Source organism: Phyllobates terribilis, unplaced genomic scaffold (assembly GCF_046119375.1).
Source record: "Phyllobates terribilis strain yellow unplaced genomic scaffold, ASM4611937v1 Scaffold_13__5_contigs__length_258822181, whole genome shotgun sequence".
Taxonomy (NCBI): domain Eukaryota; kingdom Metazoa; phylum Chordata; class Amphibia; order Anura; family Dendrobatidae; genus Phyllobates; species Phyllobates terribilis.
The window spans coordinates 182,359,861-182,374,652 of NW_027362773.1; the positions used below are offsets into that span (position 1 = coordinate 182,359,861).

General features: G+C 40.4%; 3 non-coding genes across 3 annotated transcripts; all 3 read right to left on the reverse strand.

Annotated features, from left to right (window-relative positions):
• Positions 1–260: 260 nt before the first annotated feature.
• Positions 261–342, reverse strand: TRNAS-AGA (transfer RNA serine (anticodon AGA)). The gene has a single exon. It is a non-coding gene; the product is annotated as a tRNA-Ser (tRNA).
• A 6,825-nt stretch (positions 343–7,167) lies between these two features.
• On the reverse strand, positions 7,168–7,239 carry TRNAQ-UUG (transfer RNA glutamine (anticodon UUG)). Its single transcript has one exon. It is a non-coding gene; the product is annotated as a tRNA-Gln (tRNA).
• A 6,766-nt stretch (positions 7,240–14,005) lies between these two features.
• On the reverse strand, positions 14,006–14,077 carry TRNAQ-CUG (transfer RNA glutamine (anticodon CUG)). Its single transcript has one exon. It is a non-coding gene; the product is annotated as a tRNA-Gln (tRNA).
• Positions 14,078–14,792: the final 715 nt, after the last annotated feature.

Genomic DNA, 14,792 nt, shown 5'->3' on the forward strand with positions numbered 1-14,792 from the left:
GGGTCTGTGTTCGCTGGAAAAAAGGAGGAGTTGCACCACATACCTGATGGCACCCTCTGAGCTTTCTTTTGATTGATGGTGTGACGCACAAGTGACATCTCACCAGGCTTAATAATCAAAAGATGGTCTACAGATGCTGTTAAGCTGGTTCTACAAATCCGATCCAAAGATTACAGACCATTTCCGTGGGGAATAGTCTTGGGAATAGTCTTGGGAATGTGCAACTCAGATAATTAGTCAAAATATTACATGAAGTTAAACATAGTCGGCAGGATTTGAACCTACACAGGGAGACCCCAATGGATTTCTAGTCCATCACCTTAACCACTCGGCCACAACTACTCAGACGCTGTTACAACCTTATGAATTTCACACCTTTTCTTATAGCACCATGATCAATATCAGTGATTATCCTTCTGGAAGACATTTCAGAAAATTGAAGATTTCAATTGGAAACAAAATTCCAGGCCTCACTGAAATGTAAAAATCTGATTTAAAGGTATCATCAATTTAAACCTTGTACAGTTCAAGGTTTTTTAAAATTCATAAGGCGGATTTTGAGTGACTTTGTTCCAAACACCTACTGAAAAAGGCTTTGAAAATGCTCAAAAGTTATTGAGCGTCTTTTAACCTCATCATGTTTCCCAAAACGCCAAGCGGTTAACAGAAGTGAGCATATCATTTTCAAAAGTTTGAACAGATTCATTTCCATGCAAAAAGACTTGCTGTTCATATGATCAGGTATTGAGCGTCTTTTAACCTCATCAAGTTTCCGAAAACGCCAAGCGCTTAACAGAAGTAACATAGTAACATAGTTTTTAAGGTTGAAGGAAGACTACACTGTGTGCAGAATTATTAGGCAAGTTATATTTTAGAGGATCATTTTATTATTGATCAACAACTATGTTCTTAATCAACCTAAAAGACTCATAAATATCCAAGCTTAATATTTTTGGAAGTTGGAGTGGGTTTTTTTTAGATTTGGCCATCTTAGGAGGATATCTGTTTGTGCAGGTAACTATTACTGTGCAGAATTATTAGGCAACTTAATAAAAACCAAATATAATCCCATCCCACTTGTTTATTTTCACCAGGTAAAGCAATATCAGTGCACAATTTTAGAAATAAACATTTCTGACATGCAAAAACAAAAACAAAAAAAATTAGTGATGAATATAGCCCCCTCTCTTTATGATGACACTCAACAGCCTTCCAACCATAGATTCTGTCAGCTGCTTGATCTGTTTTCAATCAACTTTGCGCGCAGCAGCCACCACAGCCTCCCAGACACTGTTCCGAGAGGTGTACTGTTTTCCCTCCCTGTAGAACTCACATTTTATGATGGACCACAGGTTCTCTATAGGGTTCAGATCAGGTGAACAAGGGGGCCATGTCATTATTTTTTCTTCTTTTAGAACTTTACTGACCAGCCATGCTGTGAAGTAGTTGGATGCATGTGATGGAGCATTGTCCTGCATGAAAATCATGTTTTTCTTAAACGATACCGACTTCTTCCTGTACCACTGCTTGAATAAGTTGTCTTCCAGAAACTGACAGTAGGTCTGGGAGTTGAGCTTCATTCCATCCTCAACCCGAAAAGGTCCCACAAGTTCATCTTTGATGTTACCAGCCCATACCAGTACCCCACTTCCACCTTGCTGGCGTCTGAGTCGGAGTGGATCTCTCTGCCCTTTACTGATCCAGCCTCTGGCCCATCCATCTGGCCCATCAAGAGTTACTCTCATTTCATCAGTCCATAAAACCTTTGAAAAATCAGTTTAAGATATTTCTTGGCCCATTCTTGACGTTTTATCTTATGTTTCTTGTTCAAAGGTGGTTGTTTTTCAGCCTTCCTTACCTTTGCCATGTCCCTGAATATCGCACACCTTGTTCTATTTGATACTTCAGTAATGTTGCAGCTCTGAAATATGGCAAAACTGGTGGCGAATGGCATCTTGGCAGCTTCACGATGGATTTTCCTCAATTCATGGGCAGTTATTTTGTGCCTTTTTGGGCCAACACGCTTCTTGCAACCCTGTTAGCTATTTGCCATGAAACGCTTGATTGTTCGGTTATCACGCTTCAAAAGTTTGGAAATTTCAAGACTGCTGCATCCCTCTGCAAGACATCTCACAATTTTGGACTTTTCAGAGTCCGTCAAATCTATCTTCTGACCCATTTTGCCAAAAGAAAGGAAGTTGCCTAATAATTAAGCACACCTTATATAGGGTGTTGATGTCATTAGTCAACACCCCTCCTCATTACAGAGAGGCACATCACCAGATTTACTTAATTGGTAGTTGGCTCTCAAGCCTATGCAGCTTGGAGTGGGACAATATGTATAAAAAGTATCAAAGTGATCAAAATATGCATTTGCCTAATAATTCTGCACGTGGTGTAAGTCCATCTAGTTCAACCCATAGCCTAACATGTTGATCCAGAGGAAGGCAAAAAAACCCATGTGGCAAACACTAAGCTCCACATTGGGGGAAAAAATTCCTTCCCGACTCCATACGACAATCAGACTAGTTCCCTGGATCAACACCCTATCATGGAATCTAGTATATATAACCTGTAATATTATACTTTTCAAGAAAGGCATCCATGCCCTTCTTAAATTTTAATAGTGAATCACTCATCACAACATCATGCGGCAGAGTTCCATAGTCTCACTGCTCTTACAGTAAAGAATCCCCATCTCTGATTATGATTAAACCTTCTTTCCTCCAGACGTAGAAGATGCCCCCTTATCCCCGTCTCTGGCCTCAGAGTAAAAAGATCAGTAGAAAGGTCTTTGTATTGTCCCCTCATATACTTGTACATAGTAATAAGATCATCTCTATGCCTTCTTTTTTCCACAGTAAATAACCCCAAGTGTAATAACCTGTCTTGGTATTGCAGACCCCCCAGTCCTCTAATAACCTTGGTCGCTCTTCTTTGCACCCTCTCTAGTTCAGCTATGTCTTTCTTATACACCGGAGACCAAAGCTGTACACATTATTCTAAGTGTGGTCGCACTAATGACTTGCATAGAGGTAAAATTATGTTCTCCTCATGAGCATCTATGCCTCTTTTAATGCATCCCATTATTTTATTTGCCTTTGCAGCAGCTGCCTGACACTGGCCACTAAACGTGAGGTTGTCGTCCACCAATACCCCCAGGTCTTTTTCAGTTACAGTTTTGCCCAGTGTTTTACAATTAAGCATATAATTATACATTTTATTTCCTCTGCCCAAGTGCATTACCTTACATTTATCCCCATTAAAGCTCATTTGCCATTTATCAGCCCAAGTTTCTAGTTTACATAGATCCTCCTGTAATATAATATTGTCCTCCTCTGTGTTTATTACCCTGCAGAGTTTAGTGTCATCTGCAAATATTGAAATGTTACTCTGTATGCCCCCTACATGGTCATTAATAAATATGTTAAAAAGAAGGGGGCCCAATACTGACCCCTGTGGTACCCCACTGTTAACTGAGACCCAGTCTGATTGTTTTCCATTATTACTACCTTTTGTTTCCTATCACTGAGCCAATTCTTAACCCACATACATATATTTTCCCCTATCCCCATTGTTCTCATTTTATGTACCAACCTGTTGTGTGAAACCGTATCAAAAGCTTTTGAAAAGTCCATATACACAACATCCACTGCATTTCCTTGGTCCAGTCCAGAACTTGCCTCCTCATAAAAACTGATCAGATTAGTTTGACAGGAGCGGTCCCTCCTAAACCCATGTTGATATTGGTTCATGAGGTTATTCTTCTTCAGACACTCTATTATAGCATCTCTTAGGAAACCCTCCAGGATTTTACCCACAGTAGAGGTTAAGCTTACCGGCCTATAATTTCCAAGTTCAGTTTTTGTCCCCTTTTTGAATATTGGCACCACATTTGCTATACGCCAGTCGTGTGGTACAGACCCTGTTATTATGGAATCTTTAAAGATTAAAAATATTGGTCTATCTATGACATTACTTAATTCCTGCAGTACTCACGGGTGTATATCATCCAGGCCCGGGGATTTGTCAACTTTAGTGATTTTTAGACGCCACCGTACTTCCTGCTGGGTTAAGCAAGTGACATTTAATGGAGAATTTTTGTTATCACTAATCATGTTTTCTGTCATGCGATTTTCTTGTGTAAATAAGGTTGAAAAAAAATCATTTAGCATATTGGCTTTTTCCTTATCCTCATTTACCATTTCACCCAGACTATTTTAAAGGGGGCCAATGCTATCATTTTTTAGTTTTTTACTATTTATGTAGTTAAAGAATATTTTGGGGTTATTCTTACTTTCTCTGGCTATGATTCTCTCTGCCTCAATCTTTGCTGCCTTGATTTGTTTTTTACATAATTTATTTAATTTTCTATATTTATTTAATGCCTCATCACTACCTTCTTGCTGTAGTTCTCCAAATGCTTTCTTTTTGTCACTTTTTGAGCCCCTTACAGCTCTATTTAGCCATAGTGGTTTCCTCCTATTTCTAGCATGTTTATTCCCAAAGGGTATATATTGTGTACAGGTCCTATTCATGATTTTAATAAATGTCTCCCATTTGTTTTGTGTAGCTTTATGTCTCAGGATATCGTCCCCGTTTATTGCACTAAGATCATCTCTCAACCGTTGGAAATTTGCCTTCCTGAAGTTTAGTGTCCTTGTAACCCCTCTACTACACATCTTATTAAAGGTTACATGAAAATGTATTATTTTGTGATCACTATTACCCAAGTGACCCCCAACTCGTATATTTGATATGCGGTCTGGCCTATTACCTTTGCTTGAACTACATGTTTCTGTCCCCCGATGTATTTCAGGGTAGTTGAAGTCTCCCATAATAATGACTTCTCCTTGAGTCGCTGCTTCATCTATTTGCTTTACGAGGATATTCTCCGCTACTTCCATTATTTTTGGAGACTTATAACAAACCCCTATCAGTAATTTATTATTTTTTCCCCCTCCCATTATCTCCACCCACAGGGACTCATTTTCATTAGATTCACATATATCCTCCCACAAGACGGGTTTTAAGGATGATTTTACATATAAACACACACCCCCCCTCGCTTGTTTGCATGGTCATTTCTGAACAGACTATAGCCCTGTAAATTAACTGCCCAGTCATGGCTCTCGTCCAGCCACATCTCAAATATCCATACCATGTCATAATTATTTTCAAACAAAATTAATTCTAATTCCTCCATTTTGTTGGTGAGGCTTCTGGCATTAGTGTACATGCATTTTATGTATCTCTCTGTACCTCTATTCCTTCTTAATTTATTGACTGTTCTAACCCCACCCCCAATTTCTTTATTTGTGCCCAAGGTCACTATCTGCACTATCTTCCCCACCTATAAAATGAATACCCTCCCCGCCCAATCCCTAGTTTAAACACTCCTCCAACCTTCCAGCCATTTTCTCCCCCAGCACAGCTGCACCCTCCCCATTTAGGTGCAGCCAGTCCCTAGCGTAGAGTCTGTAGCCAACTGAGAAGTCGGCCCAGTTTTCCAGGAATCCAAATCCCTCCTTCCTACACCAGCTCTTGAGTCACTTATTTATCTCCCTAATCTCCCGTTGCCTCTCTGGCGTGGCATGTGGTACCGGTAGTATTTCAGAGAATACCCCCTTGGAGGTCCTTGCTTTCAGCTTGCAGTCTAATTCCCTGAAATCATCTTTATGGACCTTCCACCTACCTCTAACTTTGTCATTTGTGCCAATGTGCACCATGACCACTGGATCCTCACCAGCCCCTCCCAGTAATCTGTCAACCCGATCAGCGATGTGCCGGACTCGAGCGCCAGGTAGGCAGCACACTGTTCGACGATCCCTGTCTTTGTGACAGATTGCCCTATCTGTTCCCCTATTAATTGAGTCCCCCACTACCAGCACCTGCCTGGCCTGCCCTGCTCTCCTATTTCCCTCTTTACTGGAGCTGACACTCCTCCGGCTTTCAGGGGACATGCCTTGCTGCAGCAGTGCTACCCCTGTACCGTCACTCCCCTCATCTGCCAACTTTGCAAACTTATTGGGGTGTGCCAGATCAGGACTAACCTCCCTGGCACTCTTCCCTCTACCTCCCCTTCTAACTGTCATCCAACTAGCGGCCTCACTGTCCTGCAGCTCCCGACTACCACCCTCCCCCACATCTACCCCACTGAGCTGCTGCTCAGTGAGCAGCAGACTCCTTTCCATATTGTCAATGGATCTCAGTGTTGCCAGCTGCTCATTTAGATCCAGTACCTGGGCTTCCAAACGCACAACGTGCACACATCTCGAGCAGCAGTAAGCAACCCCGACCGGCTGTTCAAGGAATGCATACATATGGCAAGATGTACACTGGATAGCATTGTCAATAATGGAGCTCATTTCCTAATGGGGATTGCAATAGACAGAATGTTAAGTAAAAATAAAAGTAAAGAATTAATAAAATACAGACAGCAATTCAGTCCAAAGTCCTCCCTTCCAAACTCCCTGAATACAAAGTCAATGAAAAACAAGTCACACACTTACTTTCGTTTGCACTTACGCTATGGTGACACTCAGCTCGTTCACACTCGCAAACTAAGAAATTTAAAGAGGTTTTTTGTTTTTTTTCCCCTTTTCCAGCAACGCACCCTACAGCTCAATACACTTCTAAAGTGAGCATATCATTCTTCAGGTATATTTTGCTTGCGCAATACTTGCAATACAAGTCAATGAGAAAGTTAGAAAGACTCCTGGAAGGTTCCTGAGTGACGTTCGCAGCATTTTGCGAGCAAAAAAAATACGAAAACAAACTCAATCGATGCCCAAAACAATTCTTAGAAAAACTTCACCAAACTATGTTTATAAAAATGCTGGAAAACACTAAAAGGGATGATTCAGGAAAAGAATCGCTGTCGTTTCTTGAAGCGGTTTCGGCTTGAAATCCTTGTCAGTTTCAACCACCTGGAAAAAGTGTGTTGTGAACATTGGCATAAGTTATATAGTACAGTTCCTTGGTGTGACATAGATGGTATGAGTTTGGCTTCATGAAGTCAAGTTTTACTTTTGGGTTAAACATTCTTGATAGATAGATCTTTTTCGCCATGTGGATTTTTACTTTCTCTTTTTATGTGAAACCATGTGCATTGGCAAATTGAGTGTGAGCAGAAAAGATAAAACTGATATGCACAAAGAACTTCTAAGGCTCCACTGAGATTTGAACTCAGATAGCTGGATTCAAAGTCCAGAGTGCTAACCATTACACCATGGAACCATACAACTGATGGAGCTGGCTGGATTTTCTTTTCAAAACGGTAAAAGAGCATGTGTAAATTGTGGAAATGTGAGAAGTTCACTCTGAATCCAGTGATCTGAGTTCAAATCTCAGTGGAACCTGGAAAATTCATGCCTTATGGTGAAAACAGGTTATAAAGCTGTTCTGCAAATGTATATCTAATGCACAGTAATAAATTAATATCTCCTCCCTTTTTATTCCACAAGTGTGGTTAAAGTTCCATGATATCACAACAAGGACAGTTTTAAAATGTTGATGAAATCTGGCTAATAATTAGCGTGCTGGATCTATTAGCTGAAAAAAGGGTGAGAAAAAAAGAAATTGCAAAACTTCTGCTCATCCAGAAGTCACTAAAGATTTTTCATGGTGTGCTAAAAGGTTCCATCGGAAAGATAATTCAAGTAGAGTTGGTGCAAATCAAAGTTCATATCCCAGTCCATAAGTCACGGCAGTGGTCTGTGTTCGCTGGAAAAAAGGAGGAGTTGCACCACATACCTGATGGCACCCTCTGAGCTTTGTTTGATTGGTGGTGTGATGGACTAGTGACATTCCACCAGGCTGAATAATCAAAAGAAGACCTACAGATGCTGTTAAGCTGGTTCTACAAATCCCATCCAAATATTGCAGACCATTTCCGTGGGGGATAGACTTGGGAACGTGCAAATTGATCTACTCAAGTAATAAGTGAAAACATTGCATGAAGTTAGATGCAGTTGGCAGGATTTGAACCTGCATGGGGAGACCCCAAAAGACTTCCAGTCCATCACCTTAACCACTCAGCCACAACTACTTGGATGCTGTTTGATTCTTATGAATTTCACACCTTTTCTTATACCACCATGATCAATATCAGTGATTATCCTTCTGGAAGAGATCTCAGAAAATGGAAGATTTCAATTGGAAACAAAATTCCAGGCCTCACTGAAATGTAAAAATCTGATTTAAAGGTATCATCAATTGGAACCTTGTAAAGTTCAAGGTTTTTAAAAATTCATAAGGCGGATTTCGAGTGACTTTGTTCCAAACACCTCCTGAAAAAGGCTTTGAAAATGCTCAAAAGTTTGAACAGATTAATTTCCATGCAAAAAGTCTTGCTGTTCATATGATCAGGTATTGAACGTCTTTTAACTTCATCAAGTTTCCCAAAACGCCAAGCAGTTAACAGAAGTGAGCATATCATTCTTCAGGTATATTTTGGTTGCTTTATACTTGCAATACAAGTCAATGAGAAGGTTAGATAGACTCCTGGAAGGTTACTGAGTGACGTTCACAGTATTTTGCGAGCACCTGGAAAAAGTGTCATGTGAACATTGGCACAAGTCATAGAGTACAGTTGCTTGGTGCGACATAGATGGTATGAGTTTTGCTTTATGAAGTCAAGTTTAACTTTCGCGTTAACCTTTCTTGATAGATACACTCCCTGACAGAAGTTATATCGCTTATCCATGTTATGTAAATAAAAGCTTATAACCTGACGTTAAATTCATCCATTGGTTTTATTCATTACTCTCTTGTAAGCTGAAACCCTCCCAAATTTGGTATAGGTTAAGAAAATAAATTGACATCAATGCTGAAATATTGATCATTTAATGAACACAGAATGGTCTGATTTTGGCAAGACAAAAGTTTTGTTGCCTGGTCATATATTGCACCCAATCCTAGTTTACATCCTCACCATTGCTCAGTAAATGATCAGTTAATTAGTGGGTGTGTATGAAAAGAAACCCAGCACCCCAGACCTTCACTTGAACTGCAACTTGAGCTCTGACAACATGCCAAATAATCAACCTGTGACCAAAGCCTTGATTATCAAGAGCCTGAAGACCAGATCCACTACAGAGGTGACTGGCACCTTTAACCCCTTAACAACATTTGACGTACAAATACGCGTCTGTGCCCTGGGACTTAAGAGCCAGACCCATATTAGTACGTCATGGCGATCGCGCGCGCACACAGGCTGTGCGGGAGCGATCGCCGCCGGGTGTCAGCTGATTGTCACAGCTGACACCCGGTACTATGTGCAGGGAGCGGTCACGCACCGCTCCCAGCACATTAATACCCGCGATGCTGCTATCGAAGTCGATCACAGCATTGCGGAGGCAAGGGGAGGTGATCGCCGATACTCACTTCCTCTTCCGGCTTCCAGCGCTGTCTGCTGTGGCTTCCAGGATGTTGCCATGATGACCCGATGTCGTCATGACAACATCCGGGTCACCAGACAGCAGGAATATTGTTTGGACATGCGCGGTGCATCTCCAAACAATCTTCTCCCTGTCCAGCGCTGACAGCCTGCATGGCACAGGGATGGTGCTGCATTCCTGTGCCATGAAGGCGATCAGAGAAAAAAAAGTGAAAGTCCCATAGTGGGACAGAGTATTAAAGTATAAAAACTATCAGAAAGTGAAAAAATAAAAATAAATAAAAATTGCAAAAATATAATGTACCCATCAATAAATATTATTATAAAAAAAACAATAAAAGTACACATATTTGGTATCGCCATGTCCAGAACAACATGTCCTATAAAACTGTCCCACTAGTTAACCCCTTCAATGAACATGGTAAAAAAAAAAAACGAAGCAAAAAACAATGCTTTATCACCATACCTCCAAACAAAAAATGGAATAACACGCGATAAAAAAGACAAATATAAATAAAAATGGTACCTCTGAAAACGTCATCTCGTCCCGCAAAAAACAAGCCACGATACAGCTCCATCAGCCAAAAAATATATATATATAGCTCTCAGAATAAAGCTATGCTAAAAAATATTTTTTTCTATAAAATTGCTTTTATTATGTAAAAGTGCAAAGCATAGAAAAACTATATAAATGTGGTACCACTGTAAACATACTGACCCGAAGAATAAAGCTGCCTTATCAATTTTACCACACGCGGAACAGAATAAAAAAAAACAAAAAAGACAATTCCTGAATTGTTGGTTTTTTATTTATTCTGCCTCCCAAAAATCGGAATAGAAAGGGATCAAAAAATGTCACGTGCCTGAAAATGGCAACAATAACAACGTCAACTCATCCCACAAAAAACGAGCCATCACATGACTGCCTGCCAAAATCTGGAAAAATTATAGCTCTCAAAATATGGCGATGCAAAAACTAGATTTTACAAAAAATGCGTCTTTTAGTGTGTGACATCTGTCAGTCATAAAAACCCCATATGATTCTGGTATCGCTGTAGTCTCACCGACCCAAAGAATAAGGTCGTCTAATCACTTATACCGCATGAGGAACGGCGTAAAAAATAAACTCTCGGGTTAGGGTTGGGCTAGGGTTAGGGCTAGGGTTAGGGCTGGGTTTGGGGTTAGGGCTGTGATGGGGTTCGCAAGTGCTCGCTACTTGAGTTTGCATCGGGTGCTCTGGTATGCATTGAGTATCATGGGTATTTGAGTGACATGCTCGAGTCTCCACCCCATATACTTCGTGGCCAAAAAAACTTTGCGGGGATTGCCTGCCTTGCACGAGCGATCCCCGCATGTTTTTTTTTGAGAGTCTAATAACCGTGAAAAATGCAGAGCAAGGACTCGAGCATGTCAATCAAGCACACGCTGTACATGGTGCATACCTGAGTACCCGATGCAAACTCAAGTAGCGAGCACTTGCGCTCAAGACTAATGACAACTTATTCAATATGATGACCTATTGTTATCAAATTCTGTGTCGTACCACTGGGTTCAAAATGGTCACTATACACCTTAATAAAATCCTTGAAGGGTATAGTTTCCAAAATGGGGTCACTTGTAAGGGAGCTCCACTGTTTAGGCACATCAGGGGCTCTCCAAATGCGACATGGTGTCCGCTAACAAATTGAATGGAAAATCGGCTCAAATTGTTACTGGACGCCATGTTGCGTTTGGAGAGCCCCTGCGTGCCTAAACATTGGAGCTCCCCCACCAGTGACTCCATTTTGGAAACTAGACCCCCAAAGGCACCTATATAGATGCATAGTGAGCACTTGGAACCCCCAGGTGCTTGACAAATTGATTCGTAAAAATGAAAAAGTGAAAAAAAAAACACTTTTTCATTTTTACGAATCAATTTGTGAAGCACCTGGGGGTTCCAAGTGCTCACAATGCATATAGATAGGTGCCATGGGGGGTCTAGTTTCCAAAATGGGGTCACTTGTGGGGGATCTCCAATGTTTGGGCACACAGGGGCTCTCCAAACGCAACATGGTGTCTGCTAACAATTTGAGCCGACAATTTGTTAGCGGACACCATGTTGCATTTGGAGAGTCCCTGTGTGCCCAAACATTAGAGCTCCCCCACAAGTGACCCCATTTTGGAAACTAGACCCCCCAAGGCACCTATCTAGATGCATAGTGAGTACTTGGAACGCCTAGGTGCTTCACAAATTGATTCGTAAAAATGAAAAAGTGAAAAAAAAACACTTTTTCATTTTTACGAATCAATTTGTGAAGCACCTCGGGGTTCCAAGTGCTCACTATGCATCTAGATAGGTGCCTTGGGGGGTCTAGTTTCCAAAATGGGGTCACTTGTGGGGGAGCTCCAATGTTTGGGCACACAGGGGCTCTCCAAACACAACATGGCGTCTGCTAATTATTCAAGCAAATTTTTCATTCAAAAAGTCAAATGGCGCTCCTTCCCTTTCGAGCCCTGCCGTGCGCCCAAACAGTGTTTTTTCCCCACATATGGGGTATCTGCGTGCCCAGGGGAAATTGCACAACAAATTTTTGGGTCCATTTTTTCTTGTTACCCCTGTGAAAATAAAAAAAATTGGGTCTAAATTAACATTTTTGTGAAAAAAGTTAAATGTTCATTTTTTTCTTCCACATTCCAAAAATTCCTGTGAAGCACCTGAAGGGTTAATAAAGTTCTTGAATGTGGTTTTGAGCACCTTGAGGGGTGCAGTTTTTAGAATGGTGTCACTTTTGGGCATTTTCTGTCATAAAGTGACTTCAAAGTGACTTCAAATGTGATGTGGTCCGTAAAAAAATGGTTTTGTAAATTTTGTTGGAAAAATGAGAAATCGCTGGTCAACTTTAAACCCTTATAGCTCCCTAACAAAAAAAATTTTGTTTCCAAAATTGTGCTGATGTAAAGTAGACATGTGGGAAATGTTATTTATTAACTCTTTTGTGTGACATATCTCTCTGATTTAAGGGCATAAAAATTCAAATTTTGAAAATTGCTAAATTTTCGCCAAATTTCCATTTTTTTCACAAATAAACGCAAGTGATTTTGAAGAAATTTTACCACAATCATGAAGTACAATATGTCACAAAAAAACAGTCTGAGAATCAGGGGGATCCGTTGAAGCTTTCCAGAGTAATTACCTCATAAAGTGACAGTGGTCAAAATTGAAAAAATTGGCCTGGTCATTAACGTGCAAACCACCCTCGGGCGTTAAGGGGTTAATGTGTCTCAGCATCAAGTACAAGGAATTAAAAAAAGATTTGAAGTGACTGCAGATGTGTTTGACAAGCTCAGGTCCAGCAGACCCCACAAGACAACTGCTCAGGAGGAACGTTTGTTTGTTAGAAAATCCAAAGCAAGCCCCTCTTCCACTGCAGCAGAGCTCCAACAGGCTTGGTCACCACAAGTCCCTGTGTCAACTAGAACAGATTATAGGATTCTGTCTCGAAATGGCCTCCATGGTGGAATCAGTGCCCAGAAGCCAGCACTAAACAAAAGGCAAATAAAAAAACGTGTGGCATTTGCAAAGTCCCACAGACTGCTAAACAGATGGAAGCTGGAAAAGTGGCAGAAGGTGGATTTCTCTGATGAATCTTCAGTAGAATTACACCACAGCCGCTGCAAATACTGCAGGAGACCTACTGGACCCCATATGGATCCAAAATACACCCAGAAAACAGTTACATTTGGTGGTGGAAATTTCATGGTCTGGGGTTACATTCAGTAAGGGGGTGTGCAAAACATTTGCAAGGTGGAAGGCAATATCAATAGCCTAAAATATCAAGAAGTATTAGCTACCTCTTACATTCCAAATCATAAAAGGGGTCAAATTCTGCAGCAGGATTGAGCTCCATCTGATACATTCATCTCTACAAAAGTTCCTCCAGGCAAAAAAGATCAAGGTGCTCAAGGACTGGCCAGCCCAGTCACAAGACATGAACATCATTGAGCATGTTTTTGGTAGGATGAAAGAGGAAGCTTGGAAGACAAAACCAAAGAATCTAGATGAACTCTGGGAGGCATGTAAGACTGCATTCTTTGCTACTCCTGATGACTTCATTAATAAATTGTATGAATCATTGTTGAACCACATGAATGCAGTCCTTCAAGCTCATGGAAGTGACACAAAATATTAAATATGACTCTAACAGCACCACAACTTCATTCACAAATGTTATGCAACATATATTTGTATTTTAAGATAATTATTTGTTTGAATATCACATTACTTTCTGTGGGCAACAAAACTTTTGTCTTGCCAAAATCTGACCATTCTGTGTTCATTTAATTATCAATATTTCAGCATTGATGACAATTTATTTTCTTAACCTAAACCAAATTTGGAAGGGTTTCAGCTTTCAAAAGAGTAATTTATAAAACCAATGGATGAAATTAACATCAGGTTATAAGCTTTTATTTACATAACATGGATAAGCGACATAACTTCTGTCAGGGAGTGTAGATCTTATTTGCCATGTGGATTTCAACTTTCTCTTTTTATGTTAAACCATGTGCATTGGCAAATTGAGTGTGAGCAGAAAACATTAAACTGCTGTGCACAAAGAACTTCTCAGGTTCCACTGAGATTTGAACTCAGATAGCTGGATTCAGAGTGCAGAGTGCTAACCATTACACCATGGAACCATATGACTGATGGAATAGGCTGGATTTTCTTTTGAAAATGGTAAAAGAGCATGTGTAAATTGTGGAAATGTGAGAAATTCACTCTGAATCCAGTGATCTGAGTTCAAATCTCAGTGGAACCTGGGAAATTCATGCATTATGGTGAAAACAGGTTCTAAAGCTGTTCTGTAAATGTATATCTAATACACAGTGCTAAATGAATATCTCCTCCCTTTTTATTCCACAGGTGTGCTTAAAGTTCCATGATATCACAACAAGGACAGTTTTAAAATGTTGATGAAATCTGGCTAATAATTAGCGTGCTGGATCTATTAGCTGGAAAAAGGGTGAGAAAAAAAGAAATTGCAAAACTTTTGCTCATCCAGAAGTCACTAAAGATTTTTCATGGTGTGCTTAAAGGTTCCATCGGAAAGATAATTCAAGTAGAGTTGGTGCAAATCAAAGTTCATATCCCAGTCCATCAGTCACGGCAGTGGTCTGTGTTCGCTGGAAAAAAGGAGGAGTTGCACCACATACCTGATGGCACCCTCTTAACTTTTTTTGATTGGTGGTGTGACGCACAAGTGACAACGCACCAGGCTGAATAATCAAAAGAAGATCTACCGATGCTGTTAAGCTGGTTCTACAAATCTGATCCAAAGATTACAGACCATTTCCTTTGGGATAGACTTGGGAACGTGCAAATTGATCTACTCATATAATTAGTCAAAATGTT